Here is a 13,256-nt window from a genome sequence, read left to right as displayed (position 1 = left end):
TGTGTTATCAGTGTGTAGGTTTCCTTTTTTACTTAAACATAAATCTATCTACAAACACATCTATGTTGAGCATTATTTTCACTCTCACTCTTGTATCAATCTGCAGCATATTTACCTGAAAATTCATGGAGCAGGAAAATCAGACATGTTCAAACAATAGATGTGAGGTCAGGCCGTAATCCAACAAAAATTCCTAAGTGGTAACTGCGCGTGACTGGAGTTTCCAGACAGGCGAGAATTCCGCACCAGAACGACAGTTGTGGCCTGACCGCCAACGTGCAAGGGTGTTTCGTCCTATACGATAGATGGGGCAAGTGATGTGCGTGCCTCCCTAACGTTACGGGTGTATGTGCGTGCTTGACTGTACGTAATTTGTCTCACCGGAAAGTAAATCATGAGAGAAAATTCCTCAGAATAATAAATGTAGGTTTATTAGCAATGATGAACTTTATTGAGTGTAAATTTTGGGGTACGTATAATAGCAAAAGTATATATCATATAACGAAATGTGGACGTGGAACACCTTATGGGGGATAGTATAGTACACCTTGGCTTTACTGCAGGAACTCTTCTTGAATATAAAAGTCTGCAACTGAGAGTCCATGATACCGACCTGACCAGCTACAGTGAAGGCAACACCAGCTGAACTGATCGATGCCATCACATTGGCTGATATTTTTTTCCTTTTTTAGCTACAACAAATGAAGGCAAATTGTCACTTGCAGGTTTGGGAGTTAGATATTCAATGAAGGTTAGATAAAACTCCTATATGTAGGGCACAAAATTATTTATCAGATGTTACTGATTATGCAAGAAATTGCTCTAGTAGTGTACTGTAAACAGTGGGTGTTAAAAAACAAAAAATTATTACTCTGGAAGAAAACCTTTTCTTTTTTGTGTGTGCCAGTAGTGACTGTTTACGGAATCAAGATATTTGTTTTTACATTACAGTGAATTTTACGAGTTTCGTTTCCCAGACGAACTATGGTTTACCTTACGATGAACTGGAAGGTATGTCATTCAAGGTAATGGTGACGCTCACACAAACAGACATCTTAAGAATATTACCGTAAGAACTACGAACACTGAACAGTACATTGTGGAGACCTCTCATCAGCCTGTTAATGGGGGTAAGTGTTTTGATTACAGTTTTTGTTAATTTCGTCTCACTGCACGAGTGTTTTATAGTGTCCCAACACACTGCTACACTAACATTCCTCTGTTGTTTATATTCTTAGTATTTTCCTAGATCTGTTATTTATGGAAACTGTAAGTGGATTGTGTCTTGATTGGGTTCAGTAAACTTAAGCCTCCTTAAAAATTACTGGAAATGTATTTTGTTATTGTTGTTCTTGTTGTTGATTATACAAATGTTCTCCACAGCCAAAAGTCACTAAGCCAGGACCAGAACCGCACAATACGTCAAAACATATATAGTCGAGGTTGTATGAATTTGTTTCTGTACTGCTGGATATAACGACCATCATTTGTTTATATGGTCATGAAGCCAGAAATTATTACACAAAAATGAACTATATATATATATATATATATATATATATATATATATATATATATATATATATATATATACACACACAAAACTAAAGATAAAAAGTTAAGTATCATAGATTCGTAGAATAAAGTGAATGAAGAAAACTGTCAAATTAATGTATTTGTATCATTATTCCGATGATTTCCTTCATATACAGTTTATCTGTTTGGTGTGACTAGTTACTTGACCAGATAACCTATATATCAATGCATAGATTGTGGGGAATTATCAAGTAAGAACTTTTAGATTCTTAGAGAATTTCTTGATAGAAATAGTTTTATACCCTCAAAAATTTTTTCATGGTCCAATAAGCTAAAACTCTACGTGCATGATATTAGTTTTCAGGTTCATAGTAAGATAAATTCATTGAAGTGTGAGGAAATATGTTTTCTGAAACATATTTCAGTATTAAAGGATAGTGAATCTTCATCATCTAGATATACATCTTTACTGACGTTTTCCAGAAATGAACAATTACTTGTGATTTAGAATTGGATGTGGGAAGTTTGGATATGTGGTTGTAACGGTTATTAATGTGCCATAAAATCCACACACATTATATTTAGTGTTAGAAGTACATTTTAACATATTCTGGCACAATGACCAAGTACTAGTTGTGTGTAAAGCTGAACGTTGGATGGATGACTCGTGGATGTGAGCGACTGTGTTAGACTGCACACTCGACTCTCACGTTATAAATACATATTCAATGTTTTTCTAACCAGAATTTTATGCAGTTGCATGTAACGTGGGAATAAATCTATCCTGATTTATTTAGAAATTCTTTTATAATCATTCTTACGACGTGATTTAAATCTAACGTTATCTATTCTGGGTAGACATTCCTTCCCCAGTATAGAATCAAGAATTGTACCGCTAGGACTAGTAGACTGTAATATGAATACGAGAGTGGATTGCAGTAAGATTCAGTACATGGTCATTTTAATCACTAATAACATGCAGTCTTCCAATATAATTGGCTTCAACAGCATGATAGAAATTTGAATTCAAATTCACTGCAAACAAATTGAGAGGAAGTTATGGAAACGATAACTGAGTGAAGCAGTCTACTGTTTCTCTCTTCAAACAATGAGACACTGGAGGAGAAATATTACTTGTTGTTCTAGACACCAACTTCACAGTTCTATTTATGTTCTTTTGTTCTGTCTGAGAGATGTATCCTCCGACTTCCCACCTTCTTCCTTCACTATCCATCCCTCCTCCTCCTTCATCCTGCCGACAGGATATGCCCTCGTGCCCCCGGCTAGTGTATCCTCAGGAAACATCTTACATCCGTGTCCGGGAGCAGGACGACACCCCACCCACCCACCCACCAACCCGAGAACACACGGCTCGCACTACTCGGTAATTTCCGGTGACGTGAACACAGGTTGGTCGTGCTTATTATTCATTTTTATCTTTTTTTTTGCCCAGATGCGCAGACACGATGTTCCTTTTTTCTGCCAAGATTGATGCTACCAGCCAGGTGTTCATATTAAGCCAAGATTATCACCGAAATGTTCCAGTTCAGCCAAGATTATCAGCGACATTGTTTCGTTTCTGAAATGATTATCAACGACTTCTTTCTCTTAAGCTAAAATTGATCATCAACGTTGTCTCAGTCGTACTGTGATGACTGGCACAAGTGAGTTTTGATAACACAAGCTGAGTCTGTGATGGGGGGGGGGTCCCCCTCAGCCCAGGTAAGCTGAGAAAGCGTCACCTTTTAGGCTAAGGTGAGTCGTGAGGGCGGAGGGGCTCCTCCCTCAGCAGGTGAGAGAAAAAGATATTGGATTTCCGCTAAACTGAACAGCGTTGATAGATGTGCAACGGTGGAAAGATGAATGACTTTATACTTCCGAAAGAAATGTGCACATGTACGTCCTTAGAACTATATATCAATGTGGAAGATGAAATATTGTTCGGTATCTGATAACCTCAAAGGAATTATTGTTGTCCTGGCTCCATGCTTTGTTTAATGTGTTGTTCTGGTGAAAATGAAATGAATTTCCACTAAGGTTCAGCGGGAGTGATGGTTGTCTCCGCTGAAGTAAGCGGTGATAATGGCTTGCTCTCGCTGAAGTGATCATTGATGATGTAACATTTCCCCTAATATGAACGGTGAACTCAGCCTGCCGGATTACCTCTCACCCGAAGGGGAGAGAGAGAGAGAGAGAGAGAGAGAGAGAGAGAGAGAGAGAGAGAGAGAGAGAGAGAGAGAGAGAGAGAGACTTCAGGGAGTTTGTGGAGCTGAACAATAAAGAATAATGTTGCAAGTCACAGGAAATACATTAGGGACCTTGGAATACATTAGGGACCTTGGAATACATTAAGAAGTTCATTTTCTACATTCTCTGAGATATATTATCATTAGCCAAAGGAGAGACGGAGAGAAACGGAGAAAGAGACAGGCAGGAAGATACAGACAGAGGGAATTGCCGTCTACAGTGCTATAAAGCAGTACTGTACCGTCTTAGGCGCTATATGATACAGCATTCTACAGTCCTACAGCGCTACAATACAACACTACTGTCCTACAGCGATATAATACGGTCTCGTGCCATCCGGAGACCAATTTCTTCGCAAATATTTTTCAAGAAAGATATTTTTTCCAAATCCGAAATTTATAACGCATTACGTCAAAGATAAACGTGCCAAAAAGCGAACCAATTCATTTCTTTCGTTATAAGTCAGCGAGACGTGCAGGAACCCACCTGCCAACGTCACACTCTAACATTCTTATCGTTAATGTCGATTTGCTCTCCAGTGTTTAGCTTTCTTATCAGGAAATATGACTCTGCTTCTTGTAGTATCTAAATATATGCTTTTATTACTGCGATTGTGTATTATGTGTTCTCTTATGTTTGATTTGAAAAGTGTGGATGGCAAGGAAGGTGATGCAGAGTTTACACTAAAGTGTGGATGGCAAGGAAGGTGATGCAGAGTTTACACTAAAGCTGATATATGTGTGTCGAGGATACTGAAGCTTCTTTCCTTGTCTGCAATTAGCGCTAGTGACATATGTTATGCATAGTATAGTTGGTGTTTGGTAGAGTGGAAGTTGATCATCATGCACGTGGATACAAGAATGCTTGTTGAATACAAGTCTGCCTGGCCTGAAAAATGTAACGGTAGATCTCTGTAGGTTGAACCAACCAGTGTTCCACCTGCGAGATGTTTTGTTCCACCTTCGTCATTACTTTTACATGGCTACGGTTTTGAGAGATAACCGTGAGGTCTGTACCTATGGGACAATGTTGACATTATTTGCATGGAGCAGATGAAGGCCATGTAGGAATACAGTGATAACTGCTGGAGAGAGAACATCCTCATGGGAGACTGTTGTAGAGCGTGATAGTTCAAGAAGTGTTGCCAATTTCTCTTTCCTTCTTTTGTGCGGCAGCGTCTGGAGCAAACTAACTGAGATGGCACCAAGAATCTTTTAGTTCTCCTTTTTAATAATAATTTCACTTTGCTTCCCATGTTGCTTAAATCCTTTAATGTAAATGTTGCCTTTAGCAACAATGATACTATAAAGAATATCTTAATCAGGAATTCACCAGAAAATTCTCTTGGATGCATCTATAAAGTGCCTTTTGGAAACTGTGATAAATTTTATGTTGGTCAGACTGGTAAGGATCTTTCTGTTAGACTTAAGCAACATAAATATGGTATAAGAACGGGACAAGAACCAAATGCCTTGTTTAATCATGTCAAGAACTACGATCATTGTACTGACTGGAGTAACGCCATCTCAGTTATTAACTCTAACTCTTTTACCAAGAGAAATATCATTGAATCTTCTATTATTAAATACACAAAGAATTATAATCTTAATATTAGTGATGGTCTATACAAATTAGATAACTTTATTGTTAAGATTTGTATAATGATAAGTTTATATATATATATATATATATATATATATATATATATATATATATATATATATATATATATATAAGTTTGTTGAGTATTCCTGGTAAATTATATGGGAGGATATTGATTGAGAGGGTGAAGGCATGTACAGAGCATCAGATTGGGGAAGAGCAGTGTGGTTTCAGAAGTGGTAGAGGATGTGTGGATCAGGTGTTTGCTTTGAAGAATGTATGTGAGAAATACTTAGAAAAGCAAATGGATTTGTATGTAGCATTTATGGATCTGGAGAAGGCATATGATAGAGTTGATAGAGATGCTCTGTGGAAGGTATTAAGAATATATGGTGTGGGAGGCAAGTTGTTAGAAGCAGTGAAAAGTTTTTATCGAGGATGTAAGGCATGTGTACGTGTAGGAGGAGAGGAAAGTGATTGGTTCTCAGTGAATGTAGGTTTGCGGCAGGGGTGTGTGATATCTCCATGGTTGTTTAATTTGTTTATGGATGGGGTGGTTAGGGAGGTGAATGCAAGGGTTTTGGAAAGAGGGGCAAGTATGAAGTCTGTTGGGGATGAGAGAGCTTGGGAAGTGAGTCAGTTGTTGTTCGCTGATGATACAGCGCTGGTGGCTGATTCATGTGAGAAACTGCAGAAGCTGGTGACTGAGTTTGGTAAAGTGTGTGAAAGAAGAAAGTTAAGAGTAAATGTGAATAAGAGCAAGGTTATTAGGTACAGTAGGGTTGAGGGTCAAGTCAATTGGGAGGTGAGTTTGAATGGAGAAAAACTGGAGGAAGTAAAGTGTTTTAGGTATCTGGGAGTGGATCTGGCAGCGGATGGAACCATGGAAGCGGAAGTGGATCATAGGGTGGGGGAGGGGGCGAAAATTCTGGGAGCCTTGAAGAATGTGTGGAAGTCGAGAACATTATCTCGGAAAGCAAAAATGGGTATGTTTGAAGGAATAGTGGTTCCAACAATGTTGTATGGTTGCGAGGCGTGGGCTATGGATAGAGTTGTGCGCAGGAGGATAGATGTGCTGGAAATGAGATGTTTGAGTACAATATGTGGTGTGAGGTGGTTTGATCGAGTAAGTAACGTAAGGGTAAGAGAGATGTGTGGAAATAAAAAGAGCGTGGTTGAGAGAGCAGAAGAGGGTGTTTTGAAATGGTTCGGGCACATGGAGAGAATGAGTGAGGAAAGATTGACCAAGAGGATATATGTGTCGGAGGTGGAGGGAACGAGGAGAAGAGGGAGACCAAATTGGAGGTGGAAAGATGGAGTGAAAAAGATTTTGTGTGATCGGGGCCTGAACATGCAGGAGGGTGAAAGGAGGGCAAGGAATAGAGTGAATTGGAGCGATGTGGTATACCGGGTTGACGTGCTGTCAGTGGATTGAATCAAGGCATGTGAAGCGTCTGGGGTAAACCATGGAAAGCTGTGTAGGTATGTGTATTTGCGTGTGTGGACGTATGTATATACATGTGTATGGGGGTGGGTTGGGCCATTTCTTTCGTCTGTTTCCTTGCGCTACCTCGCAAACGCGGGAGACAGCGACAAAGCAAAAAAAAAAAAAAAGAAATATATATATATATATATATATATATATATATATATATATATATATATATATATATATATATATATATTTTTCTTTCGTACTATTCGCCATTTCCCGCATTAGCGAGGTAGCGTTATCAACAGAGGACTGGGACTTAGAGGGAATATCCTCACCTGGCCCCCTTCTCTGTTCCTTCTTTTGGAAAATAAAAAAAAAAAAAACGAGAGGGGAGGATTTCCAGCCACCCGCTCCCTCCCCTTTTAGTCGCCTTCTACGACACGCAGGGAATACGTGGGAAGTATTCTTTCTCCCCCATCCCCAGGGATATATATATATATATATATATATATATATATATATATATATATATATATATATATATATATATATATATATAGGTATTACCAAACTCCGCCTGATCGACGTTACGCCGTTAAAGAAGATTAACCTTTAGGGAGGCTGCACCATTAGAAGTACTGTCTCGTGAAAGAACTTTTCACTTCAAGAGAGCGTACAGTTCCTAGCTGTTTCAAGTAACGTAGACTTGGGCTGCAGGAGCCTAGAGAAAGAAGTTCTGGATAAACACCAACATTCTCTCCCAGAAATTGGCCCTAAAGCAATTATGACAATAAAACAATATATATATATATATATATATATATATATATATATATATATATATATATATATATATATATATATATATGCGTGCATAGTGCCATTGTACAAAGGCAAAGGGGATAAGAGTGAGTGCTCAAATTACAGAGGTATAAGTTTGTTGAGTATTCCTGGTAAATTATATGGGAGGGTATTGATTGAGAGGGTGAAGGCATGTACAGAGCATCAGATTGGGGAAGAGCAGTGCGGTTTCAGAAGTGGTAGAGGATGTGTGGATCAGGTGTTTGCTTTGAAGAATGTATGTGAGAAATACTTAGAAAAGCAAATGGATTTGTATGTAGCATTTATGGATCTGGAGAAGGCATATGATAGAGTTGATAGAGATGCTCTGTGGAAGGTATTAAGAATATATGGTGTGGGAGGCAAGTTGTTAGAAGCAGTGAAAAGTTTTTATCGAGGATGTAAGGCATGTGTACGTGTAGGAAGAGAGGAAAGTGATTGGTTCTCAGTGAATGTAGGTTTGCGGCAGGGGTGTGTGATGTCTCCATGGTTGTTTAATTTGTTTATGGATGGGGTTGTTAGGGAGGTAAATGCAAGAGTCCTGGAAAGAGGGGCAAGTATGAAGTCTGTTGGGGATGAGAGAGCTTGGGAAGTGAGTCAGTTGTTGTTCGCTGATGATACAGCGCTGGTGGCTGATTCATGTGAGAAACTGCAGAAGCTGGTGACTGAGTTTGGTAAAGTGTGTGGAAGAAGAAAGTTAAGAGTAAATGTGAATAAGAGCAAGGTTATTAGGTACAGTAGGGTTGAGGGTCAAGTCAATTGGGAGGTGAGTTTGAATGGAGAAAAACTGGAGGAAGTGAGGTGTTTTAGATATCTGGGAGTGGATCTGTCAGCGGATGGAACCATGGAAGCGGAAGTGGATCATAGGGTGGGGGAGGGGGCGAAAATTTTGGGAGCCTTGAAAAATGTGTGGAAGTCGAGAACAGTATCTCGGAAAGCAAAAATGGGTATGTTTGAAGGAATAGTGGTTCCAACAATGTTGTATGGTTGCGAGGCGTGGGCTATGGATAGAGTTGTGCGCAGGAGGATGGATGTGCTGGAAATGAGATGTTTGAGGACAATGTGTGGTGTGAGGTGGTTTGATCGAGTAAGTAACGTAAGGGTAAGAGAGATGTGTGGAAATAAAAAGAGCGTGGTTGAGAGAGCAGAAGAGGGTGTTTTGAAATGGTTTGGTCACATGGAGAGAATGAGTGAGGAAAGATTGACCAAGAGGATATATGTGTCGGAGGTGGAGGGAACGAGGAGAAGAGGGAGACCAAATTGGAGGTGGAAAGATGGAGTGAAAAAGATTTTGTGTGATCGGGGCCTGAACATGCAGGAGGGTGTAAGGAGGGCAAGGAATAGAGTGAATTGGAGCGATGTGGTATACAGGGGTTGACGTGCTGTCAGTGGAGTGAATCAGGGCATGTGAAGCGTCTGGGGTAAACCATGGAAAGGTGTGTAGGTATGTATATTTGCGTGTGTGGACGTGTGTATGTACATGTGTATGGGGGGGGGGGTTGGGCCATTTCTTTCGTCTGTTTCCTTGCGCTACCTCGCAAACGCGGGAGACAGCGACAAAGTATAAAAAAAAAAAAAAAAAAAAAAAAAAATATATATATATATACATATATATATATATATATATATATATATATATATATATATATATATATATATATATATATATATATGGATGCATGCATTAGGTGTCTACCATCTTTATTGACCAAAGTTAAGAAGGTAGTCAAAAGTTTGTGCTACAGACAACACTTAACACACACTAAGCCATGATAGTTTCAGTGGCTACAAGTATGATATTTGATACATACGAGCCTCATAAACAGTTTGCATTTCCGAACATGCAAATGTCTGCTGGTACTGTTTGGGTGCGGAAAAGGAATATCCAATATTGCCTAGGAACTGGAAAAGAATAACAATTATCAAAACAAAAAAGTCAAAATGGCCTTTGATTTTACAACAAAAGGGGTCTTTTTCTTGTCCATATTGATTGATGCATTTTAATTACTGTGTTTCATAGGTATACTAGGAAAAAGATGATCAGATACATTCCATGGTAATAACAGAAAGTGTTTAATGCTACCACCGACCCCATTCCCTTTCTGCCAAGATAACATCAGCTGTGTATAGACGTTATTTCCGGGTTTGGGTTAATGACAAGGCGAAGTGTGTGGCCTGCCGCTGCTGCTGCTGTAAGGAAGACCTGCTGGGCCACACAGGCAACACACATCAATAGACTGTCTCTTGTGGACTGGGAACCGGGAAGAAGAAAACGACTTGTACATTTACCCTATATTTTGGCTACGTCTTCTTGAGGGACAGGGATACAAATATATCATATCCACTCCTACTGTTATTACGTCCAACCTCCTCCAGGTTGTTCAATACACCAGGCGTCTCAGTGACACTGTGGACGATATTCTTAAGATAAAGGAACACGTCAGTACAATCAAAAGACCCTATTGTTATCGTCTTTACCTTCGTAGACTCAAGACAAATGGACCCCGTGCTTGAACAAAAAACAAGATCATCCTCGGTCCCTTTTACATAGCTTGTCAAGAAGTTTTCAACGCACTTCTCCCACTAACTCTCTCCAACCATCACCTAAACCTCATTCAGCAGTTCGGGAGGAAGCTATAGCATCATCCATGCCACCGTCACCTTCTACTACCTGGGATCCCTCCTCCCTAAGTTGAAGTTTGACAGCACAACCCAACCACTGCACACATCATCATTGATCAGTGGGCTGCCACTCTGTCTGTGGAAAGAATGTCTTTTTTAACTCCCTTCCTTGTTATAACGCTAATGTTTACATTGTGTGCTTTTCCCCTGTATATTTCCATCCTCTGGCTGTATTTAATGTAACAGAATGTTGAAAGTAGACGATGGTCAAATGAATGGTACCTGACGTGGCCATGGGAGTGTTGCCGACGGAGGGTCAGGGCTGGTGCTGGGTGTCTGGCACGGGAGGGGAGGGATGCTTGGAGGAGGAAGGAGAGGGAAAGGGTATGATAGACATTCAGAACAGAAATCAGATAGAAATAGAATATATCTGTAGTGTACATGATGATATGGGTATTCATATACACGAGGCAGAATGAAGTTGTTAAGGGACGGTGTATGTGACCTTATTCTAGCCAATAGTGCGCCTAGGTTACGGCTGAATTACCCTGAACGATAAACATAAACCATGACTTTAAAGAGTGGCCACTCTGGGTCAGAGTTCATGACCTCATATGAGGGCAGACAAGGTTATTATGGCAAAGTGTATTTAGGTCTTTCAAGCTCACTTATAACAGTTCCTTGTTTACCTAATTCAGTTTCACAGCTTAATTACTCAGGTCTACAATGTTACATTTACTTGTGAATGATAAGTCTAATGATATTTAAAAGAAAAGGATGACAACCCGAGACACCGACTTACCGACCAACCAAGAGACCTACCGACCAACCGACAGACCCACCAGCCAACTGACCAACCTACCGACCAACCGACAGACCAACTGCAATATATATCTATCTCTGACCCGAACTTTTTCCACCAAACAAAGCGTGAATTGGCTCAGTGGCCGGTGCCGGGCGAATATTGTATTTCTATGTATATAAAAGACAAAAGATGAAAAAATAAATCTATCAACCTACCATCGCTGTTTTTCACGGGGCTACTGTCGTGTATGCACCAGGTATATATATATATATATATATATATATATATATATATATATATATATATATATATATATATATATATATATCTTGCGTTTTCTTTTGCATAATAGATGAAAAATGTCCATCATGAGAAGAGCACGAGGACCATAAGCAGAGGCAGAATTCTCGTCAAGAAAGCTAACGTGTTTCGTTGTATTGACATGTAGGACATTGTATTATCTAGCTCAGCCATGGTCAGTATCCCCATCTTGCTGGTGTATGATACACAAAGATGTCTCCATTTATTGTCATTAGTGTTGGGTTACTTCATGATAAGGAGGGTGTCATATAAACAGGTACTGGAGGAGTCATATTACAATAGGGGGTTGTCATCTGAAAAATTACGAAAGGAGTGATATATGTATATGTATATTGGTATGGCTAGAGATGGATCAGAACTGGGCTGCGGCGGGTTCCGCAAGGAGCCTCATTCTCCATGGAACTTCTACATTCGATTGCATCAACATGACAGGTTCGGCCCACGGCAGACCAGACCCAAGACCTGGAACAAGGTCTCTCTCTCTCTCTCTCTCTCTCTCTCTCTCTCTCTCTCTCTCTCTCTCTCTCTCTCTCTCTCTCTCTCTCTCTCTCTCTCTCATATATATATATATATATATATATATATATATATATATATATATATATATATATATATATATATATATATATATATATATATATATATATTGTGGAGACTACAATTCCTTCAATTTTTTCTATGATTTACTCAGGCTTTAGTTTGGTTGTAAGAGGAATTTCTTCTTTTGTAATTTGAATAAATTTGATGTTTGTTTTTCTAGCTTAGTCATTATTTTGTTGTGCATGTGACTACCGTGTGAGTACCTCAGTGTTGGCGCCGGAGTGAATGAGGAATACTTCAGGTTTGACTCTCAGACTTTAACACTGATTATTTCTATTACGGATATTAAACAGAGCCAGTTTCATGCTTTCAAACACAGCTAGTTTGATGCTTTGAAATAACTAGTTCTTTCCTTTGAAACAGCCGCTTTGTTGCTCTGAAACACAACCAGAATGTTGACTTGAAACAAAGCCAGATTTTAACCTACAAACACAATACAGCATTCGCAGTTTTCCACTGTGAAAACATCAGCTTCTCAACAGATATCAAGCAAGATTCAGGAGGTCCGAGCGATGATGATATCTGCATGTTTCATGTGACTGACAGACGGGGTTAATGCATGTTAGGTTGACACTGAATTCTGGCAACATCGATGTGCAGGAGGATTTACCATCCAGATTAACTCCAGGGAGATTAGAAGGATTATATACTCGGATTTACGTGAGGATTGGCCAGGGTTTATATTAGCTTTTATCACGCTCAGTTTCTCTTTAGAACTGATGCAGTTAGGCAGTCTTGTTAGAGCTTGTCTGATAATCATAAATGAAGATGAAGTCTAGGAAAACATCATGGTGACAATATATCTTTCACAAGTGCCAATAAGTTCCGTTTGGAAATGTTGATGTATAAAACGGCAATTTTGTTTCAGCGATAGAAAACGAATTGATGATGTTTACCTTAAATACGCAGTTGCCTCAGAAGAGACAAAAATTGTTGAAAAAAGTAAGATAGATTGACAACGACAGTTCTTGTTGTACAGCCCGGGTTCAACCTGGGGCCCGGGTCCAACCTGGGGTCCGAGTCCAGCCTGGGGTCCGGGTCCAGCCTGGGGTCCGGATTCAGCCTGGGGTCCGGGTCCAGCCTGGAGCCCGGGTCCAGCCTGGGGTCCGGATTCAGCCCTAGGACCAAGTACAGCTCATGTGGATCAGCGGTGCGATCTGGACCAACCACTGGCCCAGACGGTCAGTCTGGTAAGACAAACATAGCATGAACACCAATCGTTAACCCTCACTAACTAATGAGCTGCCC

At 39.8% G+C, this 13,256-nt stretch overlaps 1 protein-coding gene across 8 annotated transcripts in view; it reads left to right on the top strand.

Annotated features, from left to right (window-relative positions):
• Positions 1-255: 255 nt before the first annotated feature.
• The window catches only part of LOC139765875 (uncharacterized), a 76,732-nt gene continuing 63,731 nt past the window's right edge, over positions 256-13,256 (top strand). For 4 of the 8 annotated variants that reach the window (XR_011716753.1, XR_011716751.1, XM_071693740.1 and 1 more), the window contains exons 1-2: positions 271-423; positions 952-1,130. The gene's annotated coding sequence lies outside the window, so the exon portion shown is untranslated. Of the gene's footprint in view, positions 424-951; positions 1,131-13,256 lie in introns of all 8 variants that reach the window. The other 4 variants (XM_071693743.1, XM_071693742.1, XM_071693741.1 and 1 more) reach the window with 4 other exon arrangements.

Source organism: Panulirus ornatus, chromosome 56 (assembly GCF_036320965.1).
Source record: "Panulirus ornatus isolate Po-2019 chromosome 56, ASM3632096v1, whole genome shotgun sequence".
Lineage (NCBI taxonomy): Eukaryota > Metazoa > Arthropoda > Malacostraca > Decapoda > Palinuridae > Panulirus > Panulirus ornatus.
This window is presented reverse-complemented; position numbering and strand designations above follow the sequence as displayed.